Genomic DNA, 17,472 nt, shown 5'->3' with positions numbered 1-17,472 from the left:
GCGAACGCGCGACCCGCGAGTCGAGCGTCCTAACCACCTGGCCATGCCGGGATAATATATTTAAAGAAGTACTGTTACGATAAAGATACTTATTTGGCCGGAAATGTTTTGCGGGTCTCTGCTAGTAATAAATAAATGGTGTTAAAATAAAATAGAATTGTGCTGTTAATTCTTTCTTAAAAATCTGATTTGTAAAACGACCAAATTAAAATTTATAATAACTATAATTCAATTGCTTAATCTGATTCATACCCTAACAGTTGTAGTTCATGAAAAATGATGTTATAGTTAGTGCCTAGACCACTGCTATGTCTATTGTATTCCAGCCGACCTGAAGAGCCCTGGAATTAAGCGAAAGGCCTCGTCAGCACTAGAGACATATTCTCCTTTACTTTCTTTTATTCATGGGAAATACATTAAAAGAATCCCCATTTCCCGCCTCCCTTTTTGCCAAACTCATTACTGACTATATTGATTTACTTTTAGCTTTGCCCCCCCCCCCTCCACACATACATATTGATTCGGACCCCTATAAAGCGTACATGTACATGCTACCTTTTAAAAATAAAATGATAATTAAATAGATGTGTTACACTGTTGTGTGGGTTTTATTGGTTGTTGTTTTTTTTTTTTCATGTAGACTTTGTTAGAACCATCTTGACGTCAGGTGTTTAACGTATAAAACACCTACGATACTGCCATTTTGGAACTGAAAGAACTTGTTCATCATTTTCTGAGTTTGTTATTCGTTTGATGTTGGCGACTGGCTTAAAAAAAATAACATATGTTTACTGTTGAAATATCCTCTCCCTCTAGCGGTGACTTATGAAACCTGCTCTTAGAAAGTACAAAGTTCTGTAGTTACGCATATTGAACATAGATACTAGAACCTGGACGTCACTATCACTTTAAATATTTACAGTTGATACTTTAAGAATAACCAAATCCTTTTGTTTTTAAATATAAGTAAGAACTTGAGAAATTAAGTGTAGATAGTTGATCAGACAAGCACTTGCGGGTGACGTGACGCGATCCAACGTTTTGGTTATCTATTTAGCTTAACTGGAGCAAGCATGAGAGCAATGATTTAACTTTTGGACAATTCTAATATTGAAAGAAATAAACTTTTAGCAAACAAGTGAAATTTTAAACCAACTTATAATAAAATCTAACAGCGAGTTTAAACATAAAATGTTTAGAAACGCGCCAATCTTCACAATTATAATAGTTATGAAGTATCTATGTTAAAAGTTGTAGTGATAGATTACCACTATGTAGTTTGTTCCATTTCAGCTTGTCCTGTAGTATCTCAGCCGAAGACTTTGCTTCCAATGTTTTATACATCTCATCATCTTCAAATGTTCTATATCGTTACTAAGACACCGCTGGCAGAACAGTCATTTCTCTCTAGTTTACTTGAACTTGAACTAAAATTTCGAATGCTGCTTAATGGGGTCGGATTAAGGACTTGGGGGAGAGGGGAGGGGATCACAGAACTGAACTTCATAACCGAGTCATATACAGTTTACTAAGTACACTTAGAACAATACACAAACACAAGTGATAGGTAGGTAATATACAGAATATCCTAATGCTAATTTTTATAATAAATATAAACTAATGACAAGAATGTTTTTTGTTAAACGGCCGAGTAAATATCTATGAAATATCAAGTTGTAAGAGCATGTTAATGAAGAATTACAAATGAAACCACTAAATTCCCTGTTTTCACAGTGAAACATTTACAAACATATGTTTTTGAAATGAAACATCCAGTTTTTGATTACTTTTTTTTTCCTCTTAGTCATTCCTCACTCCATTTAATCCGGCCCTGCTGCTTAACATAAATAGTATAAAATGATGCAGAAAACGTGTATGTTTTCCTCGTTCTACTCATATGGCAATATTTAGATGTATCAAAGTTATATAATCTGATAACAAACGTTTCCAATAGAAAGATTAATCTGGTGGGCAGTATCTTAGTGAGGAGTCTTTTTTTCGGAAATAATAAAGTTATTCAACGTACATAAGTCGTACCAAGCATATATACGGTATAATAACTACTGTTTCAGTACAGTATATCACTGGATAGAGATATTTTATATTATCGAAGTTATATATATTTTTGGAGTAAAATGCTTGAAAATATTGCGTATAGTTGCATAGACAAGGCTGGTCGATGCTATGTATATATATATTTATTTGTACATCCTAATGAAGAAAGACCTACATTGCAATTGCATTCGGATTATTAGTGTTATTTTTATATTTAGAAGTTACCAATGAGATGTTTTTGATATAGGTTATATATCATTCGCAGCCGTAAAGGTAAAAAAAAAAAAACATTTACCATGCAAAACGCTTTTGTCATGGAGAATCTGAGAAGTTTAAAGTTAGAACATTTTTTTCGAAATTCAAATCATTCCAGAAAGCATGGATCAACTTTGAAGAAGGTGAAAACGGGGAGGAACGGTTTTTGAAGAGTAAAATCACTGGTTCGAGTTAATGGTAATGGCTACAACGCACGTCATACCATGAAGTTTTCCATCTTTCTCGTTTTTAACAAGGACTGATTTTCCTTTAGAAACTGGAGTTTTGCCAGAAACGAACAGACGAAACAACAACAACAAAAAAAACAAAAAAAAAACACTAAAGCTACAAATACATAGAACATTCTTATTTTTCCTGTGAATAGCATAAGTTTGTAAAATCGAAAAAAGTATATTAGTAATCAAACTTCTGTGAATAGCATAAGTTCGGAAAACCGGGGAAGTAGATTAGTAACCAAACTTCAGTCAATCATTGGACTATATGTTGCTGGTGTTCGATTTGGTTTTGATAGTAAGTACATTTAGAATACTTCTACATTTCGTTGTTATGATAACATTTAAAAAGAGAAGAGTTGAAGTGCATAATTAGCATCTGTTTATCTGTTATTTTAAAGAAAAGTTACCTTCCTCTGCGTACCGGAGGTTTTGAAAATGTGAAGTAGGCCGATAATTAAATTTTAAACATAAAAGACACACAGAAAAATTGTCTTAATATTAAAGAAAGTTCGCCCTGTTACAAATAGTCTTCTTCAACTTTGTTAACATGATTAAAGAAAGTTAACCCTATTACAGATAGTCTTCTTCAACTTTGTTAACATGATTAAAAAAGTTAAACCTATTACAGATAGTCTTCTTCAACTTTGTTAATATGATTAAAGAAATTTAACCCTATTACAGATAGTCTTCTTCAACTTTGTTAATGTGATTAAAGAAAGTTAACCCTATTACAGATAGTCTTATTCAACTTTCTTAACATGATTAAAGAAAGTTAACCCTATTACAGATAGTCTTCTTTAACTTTGTTAACACATGATTAAAGAAAGTTAACCCTATTACAGATAGTCTTCTTCAACTTTGTTAACATGATTAAAGAAAGTTAGCCCTATTACAGATAGTCTTCTTCGAGTCATTCACAAGGATCTTTCCTAACTCGTTTGTTGTTGTTTTTTCCTAATCTTCTCTCTGTGTTTATGTATGCATATTTGTTATTGTTGTTTTAAAACATTTTGAGTTTCAACATCATATAAATTTATTCAACTCTCCACATAAACTCATTTTATGTATACGTTTCTCCCAAGCTACGTGGGTCTGATTAAAGTTACGTAAGAGTGTGTTAAAAATTAGGTAGGTAATAATAGAAGGGTTTCTGAATTTTGGTTTCATGAAAGCGAATACTGTGAAAACAGTGTGCATTTCAAGACGATAACTGACGTTTTCTATGTCTGTTTTAGTTATTGAACTTTAGGTTAAGCCTATATTTGGATAAGTTATAAGTGCTTTCTATGGATTCCAGAGGTGATAAAACAAAGATGATTTGAAACTATTTACCGACCTAAAACTCAAAGTTCAGTGTTAACAAAATCACCATATATAGATAACAAATCATTTTTAGTTAGAATCAAGAACAGAATGAAGTTTTCGAGAAAATTTTATGAAATATCACGTTTTAAAACGTTTATGAAAATACAGTACAATAGGGAATTAAAACTTTTCACACATTCTTGTTGAGATTTTTTAAATCTGCTTATTCTGCACTCCAAATTAAATCTGGACGAGACTCTTGCTAAGGTATCACATAACTTGGTGGTGAAAAACGCCAAAACTGGCGACGCGTAAGAGTTGTTGAGCCCACATACTGTGGTGAAACATCACAGAATACTGGCCTTTTTTAATTTTTTTGTACTCAAGCAAGTTGAAATTATCCCAACTCTTCATGATTAAGTAGCTTGATTGGACTCGTCCGTTAGTAAGCTGTTAGATACACAGTGTTTTGTTAGAAAATGCTCAGTTGTCACGTGCTTGTATAGTATCATCCACTGCTAGACTACGATTCTTTAGCTAGAAACCAATCCGCACTTATGGCTGATCACGTGTTCTCATTCTGAATCAAGCACACACATACAAATTGGCAGTTTACTCTGTTTACAAATAATTTACTTCAGTTTCGAGAACACTTTTATAGTAAACAAGTTCTGTTATATTTTTCGAATCTTTATTTTTCAGTGACTAAATGTTACTATTTTACATTTTGAGTGTTCAAAACATTTCCTTGGCACAGTGCTGTTTAAATATAATCTGTGTGGTTCTAAAATAAACATACTTTACCTGGATAACTTGGAGCGGTTGTAAGGACTTCTACATAGTGTGTTTAGGCGTGGTTGTCATCGTGAGCTCAATACTCTTCATTTTTGCACGGTTTCTATGTTAATTTTATAAACAGTCTATTAACTAGTTAATGAACGCAAAACAAATTTTCCCAAATTCAGAAGGCAAAACACAATTACTCAGTTACTCCTGAAATTAAATATCTTTCACAACGAAACTACCCAAGGTTATGTGTGACAAAGAAACATTTTACAATTTTAAAACTCTGACACCCGATTGAGTCGGAGAAGTTCAATTGTACCTAGCGCCAGTTCCCCAAACAGAATGAGTGTGTGCGTGTGCTGGGCGGTCTGAAAAGCTCTACTGGTGGACACAGACGATCACATACAATCAGAGTGTTGTCTGACCCTCTTGATATGAAGACACACGAACATGGTATTGAAATACTTAACATAATTAAAGGAAGTATCATATTATGTAAAAACTTAAAACGTGTTTAGTTTCGGATATACAGAGTATAATATTTATGGTTACAACGTTTCACCAGGTTCACCTGGCATCATCAGGTACAAGAACTTGTTGTACCTGATAGTTGTTGTAGTTGATGATGCCAGATTAACCTGGTGAAACGTTGTAACCATAAATATTATACTCTGTATATCCGAAACTAAACACGTTTTAAGTAAAACTTAATAAAATTCATGTGAAGAAATCCTTATTTTATGACCGCATAGAGATAGAGAAGATCAGTATATATAAAAAAAAATGTGTTGCTAGTGGCGTAACTACAAAGTTGCCCCTACATTTATTCCCCTTGTCGACAATTCTTTAGTTTGTCAGGCCCTTCGGGCTCTCTTTTTGCTCGACCTCCCCCCCCCCCGCAATTGCGGGGGCTGCGAGGGCATACTTACGTCACTGTGTGTTGCAAACTAACACAAACATTGTGTTATTTCACAACGGCACAAACTATGTTCCCCAAAACATGGACTTGTGTGAAGTGTAACACGAGTTATTGTTGAAGCGATATAAACACACAAGTTTTTCGTGATTCTTACAACACAGTTTGCAGTTCAAGATTATGTTTAATCAAACACATTGTGATGTTATGATGTTATATTTTCATAACTGGAGTTCTGGATTTAACCGTTCAGGAGTAGCACATTGTGGAAATGAATCATTCTTTATCTGAGGTCATTTTAAAAATATAGTTTGTGTGTTAGTTTGTAATAAAATGCTTTATTTGTCAGATATTATTATACTGGACTGTAAAAAATTTGAGACAAAAGTTGTGCATAAGCCAACATATTTGTATTCTGTGACTGTGTTATTTGGAACTGATTTTTTTTACAGTGTACTCATAATAAGCGAAAGTCAAACTAACATTTTAGATTTCCAATAATGAAAATACAAATAGAAAAGTAGTTTTACCCTTATAAGATACCACAAAATTTACGTCAAATAATTCCATGACTTTCGGTGAAAATACATGTTGGTTCGTTCAACACTGCAATACTTATTCAGTGTGGAATTTAAACTGGTATAAACTTATAACCGACATATTTAAAAATTCAGATGCAGCTTTATGTGCCAGTAAAGAGAAATCGAAGTATTTCAGTTTATTTTTTATAGAGGTCGCTAGAGCAGGCTTAATGACAAGTATTTTCCCAACTTTTGACTATGTAAAAGAAAAATCAAGATCCAGTGATAATATATCATACAAACTAAACTATTACTGTAGTTTATAACGAATAGATAAAAGTCTTTTTCAGAAAGAGGACGGCCACGTGAATGTTTGTTCCAGAAAATTATACTTTTTTTTTCGATTGTTTTCGTCATATTCAACATGTATTTGTATTAGAGAAAATTAATCACCTGGCGGGTCAGCGGAAAGTTTACAGACTTACAGTGCTAAACTTTGGAGTTTGATTTCCCACTAAGACAACAACTAAACAGTGACAACCTTGGGAGAATTAATATTGCCGCGAACTTTTTGTTCTACACTATTATAAAACGAAGTTCTTGCGTTGTAAAAATATTATATTTTTGGGACGAATATGTTCGTGATTATTTCAAATCATTTTGTATTACATGTCATTTTTTTCTTCTTTTCATTAACTTTACTGTAACATTATACTTTCATCCTGATAACATCTTGAAGAGGTCTGACCGGGCACAAACAGAGGGCAATATTTCATGCGAAAGTGACTGGTCCCAGCAAGGTCACTTGAGAACTCTTATCACAAGTGTGGTTTAAATCAACGGTTCTTTATGCTGAATGGAGAACACGAGAAAACTGCTTTGACGGAAATGTTCCCTAGATATCTAGTAAAAGAACTTATGCTGTCAGGGAATTTTAATTAACTTGAATTTAAGTGTATCCAGACTCTAATCAAAGCGAGTCTTTTCAATGTTTTGCAAAATCTCTATTAAAATTTCAGGAAATTAGGCAGACGATTAATTATATTAATATTGTATATTCATTATATATATATAAAGGAGAGCCTTTTATTTAAATACATCTTTAACTAATACTAATACTCTACACGTGATCAAAAACGTTACCATAACGGCCAATGTAGGCCTATATTCCTATACAGCCAGCTGAAACTTCTAGCAAACTCAAATAATGAATAACCATCTGTTATCTAACGTGAAAATCATGCAAATAATAATGTAGATTAGTAAAAAGACAACATCGTTAGAATTATTATTTTCTACAATATCTATGCAGTGTATTAAATGCTACGAAATAGTGTTTGTCTTCTAATTTAAGGCCTGTTCCGGGTCGCTTATCAACAGATTTACGTAGAATTAACGCATTGGAACTGCACCAGCTAAAGCAAGTAAGAGGGAACAGATCTAAATTAGCTAACACTCACGCCAGTTAGAAGAAATCGTAATAAGATTAATTATTATATCCAACCAGTGGCGGGATTAATTAGTTGTGGGGAAGACGTTTTAATTTGGGTAACTTAGAAATAAAAACTCTCGGGTAATCGTGACGTTTTTTGTATATTAACATAGTAACACATGCAGTTTTCAAGGTTATATAGGATTTGTGTGTGCGTAAACAACTGTGGATATTCTTTTTTCTTTTTAAAGATCAATAGCGCTATTATCTTAAAACATAAATTACTAAGAAATTAAACCAACTTTTTTTTATCTTAAACATATTTTATCCTTTATAAAAGAACTTTAAAAAAAAGGCGCTGGGGTTCTCTTGACATTGATCCGTAATAAGTATTATAAAACATTTAAAGCAACGTGTTGAATTAGCAGTATAAAAACGAAATTTAATTTGGGAAATTTAAGCTTTATAAAAGATTAAGATTATTTTTCACCATCGTCAATTTACCTTAAAAAATTCTATTTTACTTCTTTCAAACCGATTACAATTTAAACTTTCATGTCATATCCAAAATTTGTGAATTCTTCCTGTCAAAAAAGAACAACGTTTAATACTTTCTATCAGTATAGAATAAGGTTTAATTCTTTCAATCAAGCGAGAATTTTCCTCGATTAAAAATACATGAAGGAACACGTCACCCAAGTAAATACAATTCAATGTTGGTAAGAATATACGTATTTCCTGCTACGGATGAGACATTAAAAAGTGTCTGTATTTATATGGAGCTCGAATATTTTTTTTGATACACACAAAGGCTGGGTATATAAATCCGTAACAGTTGGTTCTGCTGCACTGCAGTTATTTGTTTTCTGCAGTGGATTCCAGTAGTTAGCTTGTCATCGATAAACTCTACTGTACTATTGCTGTAACACTCTGCGTGGTGAAACTTAGTAAAGAACGAGTTACCCTTGAATACACCACTTCTCGATTTATCAAACATTAAATAATACTTGGAAATATCTTTAGGAGTAAGAGCTCTAACAATTTGTTCAAAATTCCCGAGCAAGGTTTACTTTAATGTGTTCTGTAAATCCTGAATATATGGAAATATTTAGTAGCGTATGAATACAATAGTATGTTAGTGATATTTACTAGTGCTATGGTTAATTATTATTATTACTTCATTAATTTTCCTGTGTATTTTCTCGTTTTACAGACTCGATAGTGCGTTCAAACATCGAGGGAGAGTCGTTGTAGAATTATAGCAGGTACAGGTAATTCAACAGAAAATTTAAAACGTTTTACTTCATTATAATACATCATTATTTACAAAAAAAACTTAAAAAAAAAACGAATACAAATTATTTTCACCCCCTAACCATTACTTCATTGTTCATAAATCAACAAAATACATTGACGTAAACATTTTTCAAGATTAAATAGACTTTTAGATAATTCGATCATGCTTTAGTACTTAAACTTACTCAAGTAATAAATACATACACACAAACACTTGCATGTTCAAAATGTTAACACATTGAATTATACGGAAAAAACAGGTCACCAAAGTAATAATCAATTGATCATTTAAACCACAGTTGGAGCTGATTAATATTTTTTGATCAAAGCAAAGAAACGAACTAAAATATTATTCATTATGTTTTCTTACGTCTCTGCAGAAAGACATACTGTTTTTCTATTGTTTCATCTTCTTCCAAACACTTTTCAATCGACCACCATACGTTCGTTTCTCAGCGGATTGATTTGAAACTTGGTAGAATTATACCCTTTTCTTTTTTTTCATTTTCCAGATTTAATTATTTTTAAGGATTTTATGGGAAAAGATCAAACAACCCAAAAATGTATATTTTGGGTTCCTATGCGGTTATATTTACAGCAAACAAGATGAAAATTGGCACATTTACTAATTTACATTGAATTTGATATAAAGATACTTTTCTACAGGTCCAACTCATTGACAAAAAAAATGATTTACCCATTTTTAGTAATTATAGGGGAGTCAATATGCCACAAAAGATATAATTTTAGTTGTTTTTTTACAACTACTCTGTCGGCCAATCTACATGAGATTTGGTACAAAGATACTGTTTTACAGGTCCCAAATAGAGACATAGACTTTTGGAATTTTTTCTTTTGCTCAATTTTTCAGCGAGGAAAGCACAATTTGTGATTTTCGTGAAGTATTCATGTGTATGTCAACCAACTTACATGGGAGTTGGTACAGAGATACCTTATTGTGGGTCACAAGCAGTAATATAGACAGTTTTCGATTTTTCTGGTGTCAAAAGTGGCCATGTTGGGATTGTGCAGGGGAAACATTTTGCATTTGCCCGTGAATGTTGGGCAAATCATTTTTATTATTATTAACTATTTTAAGAAAATTAAAGTGACCTAGATATTTTTCGAAATATACAAATTATTTTCTGTTAATTACTTGCCTTTAAAGCAGTCCACTGGTGGGTCAGCTATACATTTACAGACTTCCAATGCTAAATTTCAGGGTTCGATTTCCCGCGGTGGGCAGAGTATGTAGCTTTTCACTAAACAAAAACAAACAACCCATACAGAATGATTTAAAATATTTTTATTCTTTTTGAAAACATTTTATTAATGGTATTGGCTTGATCCTGTCTCGATATTCTGCCTTTCTAAACATGCTGTGTCGGATAGGCAACAGGAACTGAACACCAGTCTCCTGCTCGACCTTATGAATACAGATATATTCAGCTTAAAATGTTATACCAGTACAATTACAAGGGCAGTAATGGGATATACCAAGCATGTAGCAGTAAATCACGAAATATGAGAACATAACAACCAGCGTAGTGGCAAAAGATCATTTGGTCGATCGAGAGCATCCAACTTTTTTGCCACAATAAAATTGGTGGCATCTTTACTTTTCAGGAATGAATTCTACAACAACTAGACAACAGATAGTTATTGATAATTTCTATGTTTTGATATATTAACTTTCTCAAAATATTTCTGTAATTGTTAAGAGGATTCCTACCCCTACTATAATAACAACACCAGCTTTAAGTTCCATTATTAACATGATTGATATTTGCTTCTTTTTGAACTAAGTTGAGCACAGTTTTGTTTTGATTTTGCTGAATCAAATATATTTTATGAAATGTGTCTTCAAATGTTTTTGTAGTGTAATCAAATAACTAGAAATTGGTTAATGGTATTGGATGACTCTGTAAATTCACCTTGTAAGTTATTTATTAAAATTTCAAGAAGCATGCAGGTTACACATGCAGTTTCAGAGGTTTAAACTGTTGTATCTTTTTCGGAAAAAAGCAACATCAAGACATAAAAATACAAGCTCGGAAAGTGTTTAAAAGGACGGTTGTATCCCATATTGCTTACATTATTCTCTCCCAACAAGCCACCTATAGTTCCTCCATTCTTTGTTGTTTTTTCATATGTTATTTGCTGAGCTATTTGCGAGTGTTTGTTCGTTTATAAAAGATTTGTCATCCGAAAACGAGTGGTGTCACAATCACATTTTAATAGGCTCTTATTGAGGCTATGTAATATTGAAATTGAATGCAATACAAAACAGACACGTGCTTCCGTTATTTAAGCATGTGAAATATGCCGGTCATATGTTGGTCTATGGCGTGTACTGATTCAAGTGGAACACCCACCTCAATGCACCCGTAATATAACACGTAGCATTTGACATAAAGTGGCCACAACACTATATTACCCTTAGGGCAATGTATAGGGCTCTAGTCACGGAATAGATTCAGCACTGGAGTCACGATGAGCTTCCCTTTGCACCTGTCGACTGTAGTGTAGACGTCACACACATGTGTTTCCAATTGTAACTATAACGAAGAACTGCGTTAGTAAATACGACACCATGTCTGAGGGTTTTCTTCATAAGCAGATCGTAGCCTCCGCAATGAAAGGTAACCAATACTTTGAGTTTTGTTGGTCAAATAAGGCTCCATTTAGTCATTGGTGCTATAGGTATATTCTAAAATTAACATGTATTCATTTTTCTGTGCATCAATGTTAATAATAATAATAATAAACGGGACAGGATCCTTGAAGTTTATTTTGGCTGTAACTTCAGAATCTTGTGATGCACTTTTTGAAGCCTCACCAAAAATACACAGTGAAGTTATTTTAAGCTGCATAGGGGATAGGCCAATTGACTAAGTTGATCTTTCTTCAAGTTATATGTGAGCTGTGCTAAGTTAATGCAAATATCTGTAGTGGTTAGAGAAGAAGGTTAGAATCTTACTCTTGCTGCAGCGGTTCTGCATTGATTCTAATAATTACAGAACTAGTTTCAGCTGCAACATAATGCTGATCGTTGAATAGAACGCTACAGGAGAAACGTATGTATTTCACACTGATTTCATTACGTGTTCCTTATCTTTTAAACCTATATTTATAGGTATGATTCTCACAGTTATTCGTCATCAAGGTTTCAGAACCCAACAGTGCGTTATCTGTTTTATGAACGAGTATACATTTCCTACTACTAAACGATTACAGATATTTCATTTTTATAAAAGATTGAAATGTCTTGAATTAAGGCTTCAAGAGTACATCTACGAGTGAAGTCCAACACGATTTATTTTTTCATACGAGTGCAAACGAACTGAAAGTTCGAAGTGATACAAATTTGTACACAGTTTTTCTGAAAAGTTCAAAAGCATACATACACGATCTGTTGTATTTAATATAATCCAGTTAAAAAGTCAACAGTGTCTGACTTAATTTGTACAGGATTAATTGTTGACAGAGGCCGATTACAGTAAACAAATTGTTATTTTCTTTTTCAACTGGAAAATGGCAAAATAATGAAGTCTAAAAAATTCTACCAGAGTTTTTCATATAAAGGATCTTGAGTTTTAAGAGGATTAAAAACTTTTTTTTCACCTCATGTCCCATCTTACCATTGGTGTCCTTACCTTTTTTAATAATCTTTGAACCCACAGTTCAAAGTTTCGTGATTTGGTTCAGTTCAAAATGGGCGACAGAAATACTAGTAGAGTATTTTTCTGTAATTTAAAGAAATTTATATAGGACCATACATGCAGATATTGTGAAAGCTACTAGTGATGTTTTGAGACAGATAATGTTGGTAGGTTTAAATATAGCCTTCAGTTCTTCAATAATATATATATATGTTTACAAAGTGCATTTAAAACCTGTTTGGGCTTGAAGAGCTCTAATAGTGTTTGAAATACAATATCGGTCATATCAATTTATGGTATTTTAAAGATATTTGAAAAACAACTTATATATATTATTAGGTGGAATTCAATAATGGACCTGCTAAGAATATTGCGATGTTTACTTACTTGTCATGTAACCAGTAAGCTTTGATGACAGACCCAGTTATTTGATAATAGAACTTGCAATTATTGTCATTTGCTTTATATATTTATTTATTTTGTAGCTCACAGTTATGTGTAACGTCTCTTCACATAAATATATGTTTCCAGATTTTTGAGCTCTTCTGTTATGTGATCTTGTAAAAAAGTGATATTTTTCCAACACAGGTGATCTGGTAAGTGATTTTGCAGTAAACACACAAAACTATCAAAGCGATTTAAGTGATGACTTAAAGCTTTCTATGACTTGTTTCATGATATTCAAGATTTATAAGAGTGCTTTGATGATATGCATTTAACATTTATTCTGGAATCAAATTTTCATGTAACAATAAGTTTGCTGTGAATTGAATATAGAAATAAGAAGCAAACAGACATTCACTTGGAGTTAAGGTTCCATTGTTGTCAGTGTGTTCCAAGTACGATAACTCATATACTTAGTCACGGCTGCTAACTACGAGTTATCTATGGCTTCATTTAAAAGAGAGAGAAAAAAACTTGTCTTTCGGGGGATTAGGCTTTACCGCTTCATTTGGAATAATGAAGACTAATAAACCCAAAAGAAAAACGAATATATGTGTTTTTCGTATTGATGGCGGTTTACTTGTCCTTATTCGGTGTTGTATGTTCACCGTAGCCTTTTTTTTTTAATTGTTTCCCTCAAAACCCCCAACAGACCATTTTATTATGTCGTATTTTCACTCTTTCTAAAGTACTTTTCAGTGACTATTTTTTTCTGAATGTTGGACATTAAGGTAACTCTTCAATCTCCATGAAGTTGAAAACGATATTTATTATTTAATATAAAAAACCTTCATATACGTATTACATAACATTATTTGGAACTATATTTTTTTTAATTTTAATTTATCGTATAACTGGTATATTAAGTATATGTTTCGACTTTGACATTAGCATCTAATCTGATAAGCAAGATTGACTTCAGAATGTGCTATGATGAATGATTGTGTTTTATTACTTATGGGTGGATAATTATTTATAGCCTTTTAGTCGCTTCATCAAATATGATGTATTTGACCCTTGTTAACCCCACCTGTTCTTTTCTGTATATATATATATATATATTATTATTTTATCTTTACTTAATATCTTTTATTCAGTATTGTTGGGCGGATTCTTTTAAATTATTTAGTGAAAATAATGTGAAATCCAGACCACTTAACAATAACAAATTAGTTAATTTATTTCTTAATATTTATTACAGTTTATTATCACTTGTACACAGTTGCAGGTCCAAGTTCACAAGTAATGTTTTCACTTTCAACATAAATTCATTTGCTAGCAGTACTACGACTAACATACAAATAAATTTGTCTGTACAATTTCACGACTAATCGATCGAGTAACTGAATATACGCGATAACTAACGCTAATCTGAATACTTCACTAACATCTCAATCCCTAAACGAACTGGAAATAGAGTAAATTATTTTTCTATTTATAATATATCCTTGTTTTTAAAGTGTCATAAAGTTTCTCGATCATTAACATTCACGAACATTCCTTGGTAATCTGGGGCTACTTTTACAAGCTTTCTAAATCTATCGTGATCATTATGTTAGCAGCTTTCTCTAGCAGACAACTAAATTATAACGTTAACAATATAGCTTAAAACAATATTTTCTGTTTGTTTGTAAAATTGTCCATAAATTGTTTCTAGAAAAAAAAACAGCAAAAAAACAAACAAGCGCCATGGCTTTATCAGTTTGCCAATATTTCTCAAAAAATGTTAATTTTTAATCCTTACCAACACCAAAATAAATATCATTTAAGCATTTTTATCACATATTTCACCTTTTGAATTTTTTATTCTATTTCATGATATTTTTGCTTATAAACAATTAATATTGAAAATATCCTTGTATTGTTTTTGAAAATGTTTTACAAAAAAGTCTATATACAACGACATATAAAAATGTAATAATCTACACAAATATAATATATTAGTAGTGGAAATATTCAAAGTTCTTGTGAAATTAGGCTCATCGTTATAGTGTTTATGTGGATGTATACTTTAGTAATACCTAAGAGAAAACGTAAACGTACTTATACTGTTAACTTTATTTTCGTTGAAAAACATTTATATGTTCCTCTTTGCTCTTGATGCAAATTGGACTCGAAATGCTTAGAAACTAGTCGCCATTTGACGCGGAACAAAATACCGATTGTTCGTATTGTGGATACTACTAATGATTTTTAAATTTGGTTAAATGTGACACGGAAAATTATATCTAAAATTTTTAAACAAATACCATAAAAGCCGTTTGGAAGGCCTATTCCATTCACAACTACTGCAGCATATCACAGATCTTGTAGCATTCAAAGCCGATCTACCCAAGATATTAAAATCAGTCAGTTAACAAATAAATTAACATAAACAAAAGCTCAAACGTAAAAGTGAAACTCCTCTAATTCTTAGGCCGAGTGTGGCCCAATGGTTCCCATGCCGGAATATCGATCTGAGTTTCCGTTGTTCGTGACCCTTTCCCTTAAAAAAAAAAGTGTTCTGCACTTTTGGGCCATAGGTGCGTTATAAGAGTGACAGTCAAATTCTTATATTCGATCTGACAAGAGTAACCCAGGAATCGCAGGTGGGTGGTGTTGACCAGTTTCATTCCCTCTATTCTATCACATCAAAATTCAGGACAACTAACGCAGATAGACCTCAAGTAGCTTGGCACAAAAATCAACAAACAAACCAATAATTTTCAAGTTAGAAAAGATAAGTTAAAAATAAATGACCAAAACAGAGGAATACTATTATTATACAAATCTGGTCTGTCAGTAAAGGAAGTGGTAACAAATATCACAGCAATTGATGTTTATATTGATAATACAATGTACGTCACGGTAGCAGGCATTTACTACTCACCATCAAAAGATATAGATGCCAACCTATTAAACAACATCCGATCATACAACCCAAACTCAATTTTGATGGGCGACCTTAATATATCAAGAAGGCATTCGACATATGGCACAATGATCTAAGGATCCGTATGTCAGAAATGGAGCTGCCGTGCGGGATTATTCGCTGGATGTCAAATTTTCTGGAGAAAAGAAAATGTACAATAAATGTAGGGAGACCTTCTAGGAGTCATTCACTCCAGCCTGTTTGGTTGTAGTCAAGCACAAAGCTACACAATGGGCTATCTGTGCTCTGCCCCCAACGGGTATCGAAACACGGTTTCTAGCATTATAAGTCCGCAGACATACCGCTGTGCCACTGGGGAGCCGTTCACTTCAGAGGCAGGTGTCTCTCAAGGAGACTATTCTATACTATTCCTCATGTATGTAAGAATCCAAATCAAGATTTTTCTTCACAATTCGCTGACGATGTGGCAGTCTGGAAAAGTGCTCCTATTCCTTCAATAGCAGCAACAAATTTATAAATACAATTAAATAATATCGTAGAATATTGCCAAAAAAACTGTAACAAAATAAATGTTCCCAAAAATCAATTGGTAGTATTCGCAAAACTCAAAAAAGACCCACCCAAACTATATGTGAATGGGACACTTTTCCAGACCACAACATCAGCCAAATTCCTAGGATTAACCTATAATTCTAAATTAACGTAGGTTAAACACACAAATAACCTAACAAAAGTTTGACAGCGTACGAATTATGCCAGGAGTCTAACGAGCAAAAACAATGGAACTTTAGCTGAAAACATAATCAAAATATACAAAACATACAGTAATTGAATATGCATGCCCGGCATTGATAAACATAGCAAAAAACAGATCAATACACTACAAACAATACAAAATTCATTACTAACTACAGCGTACAAAGTACTCAGATTCACTTCATCAACATTTATGCACAATTACGCAAATATACAAACTATCTACGATATACTCCTACATAATTCGCTAAGTTATTTCGCGAAAATCTGACACAAAAATGACCTAATGCGTGGTTAAGATCGTTACTGCATACATGATGAAGATAGCCCTAAGTACCTCTCACCAATTAATATGTATATTAAAAATAAAAACTCTACCTTACGCTAGACTACGAAACTCACACTAGTTTTAAGCTGATACGACAGCATTGATAAGGTATTTTGTGTAAGTGTTATCGATGAGTGTTAAAACCAGTATAATGTGATAAATACATGTGGAACTGTTCGCCATGTGCAGGACTTTGCAATATCGAATAAAGAGAAAATATATTTCTTCTCAAGAATATAAATGTAAGTACGGGATACTCTGACGGGAGAAAGAGGTTATTTGCTCCTGACCCTCCCAGGTCTATAAGACCTAAACACCGATAATAAGAAAAAAAGCGAAAGTTTTTAAAATAACATAGAAGAAAAAAATAGTATTAAAATAGTATTAGTGTAAAAAGATTAATTAATTGCGAAGTCAGTTACGCCCTCGTGTACCAGTTTGATATTCAAATATATATATATTGGTTATTTAGAGGATGGGGCCCGGCATGGCCAGGTGGTTAGGGCGCTCGACTCGCAATCTGAGGGTCGCGGGTTCGAATCCCCGTCACACCAAACATGTTCGCCCTTTCAGCCGTGGAGGCGTTATATTGTGACGGTCAATCCCAC

At 32.8% G+C, this 17,472-nt stretch overlaps 1 protein-coding gene across 4 annotated transcripts in view; it reads left to right on the top strand.

Moving 5' to 3' along the window:
- LOC111086210 overlaps positions 1–17,472 on the top strand; it is a 72,591-nt gene that overhangs the window by 40,654 nt on the left and 14,465 nt on the right. Inside the window, exon 1 of one of the 4 annotated variants that reach the window (XM_022388142.1) lies at positions 2,823–2,841. The exons of 1 other annotated variant lie outside the window; for it this stretch is intronic. The gene's annotated coding sequence lies outside the window, so the exon portion shown is untranslated. Of the gene's footprint in view, positions 1–2,822; positions 2,842–8,752; positions 8,772–11,220; positions 11,445–17,472 lie in introns of those variants that run through there. 2 more of the 4 variants (XM_022388143.1, XM_022388140.1) reach the window with 2 other exon arrangements.

Source organism: Limulus polyphemus, unplaced genomic scaffold (assembly GCF_000517525.1).
Source record: "Limulus polyphemus unplaced genomic scaffold, Limulus_polyphemus-2.1.2 Scaffold925, whole genome shotgun sequence".
Taxonomy (NCBI): domain Eukaryota; kingdom Metazoa; phylum Arthropoda; class Merostomata; order Xiphosura; family Limulidae; genus Limulus; species Limulus polyphemus.
Note: the sequence above shows the minus strand (reverse complement) of the source record. Positions and strands in the feature narration are given on the sequence as shown.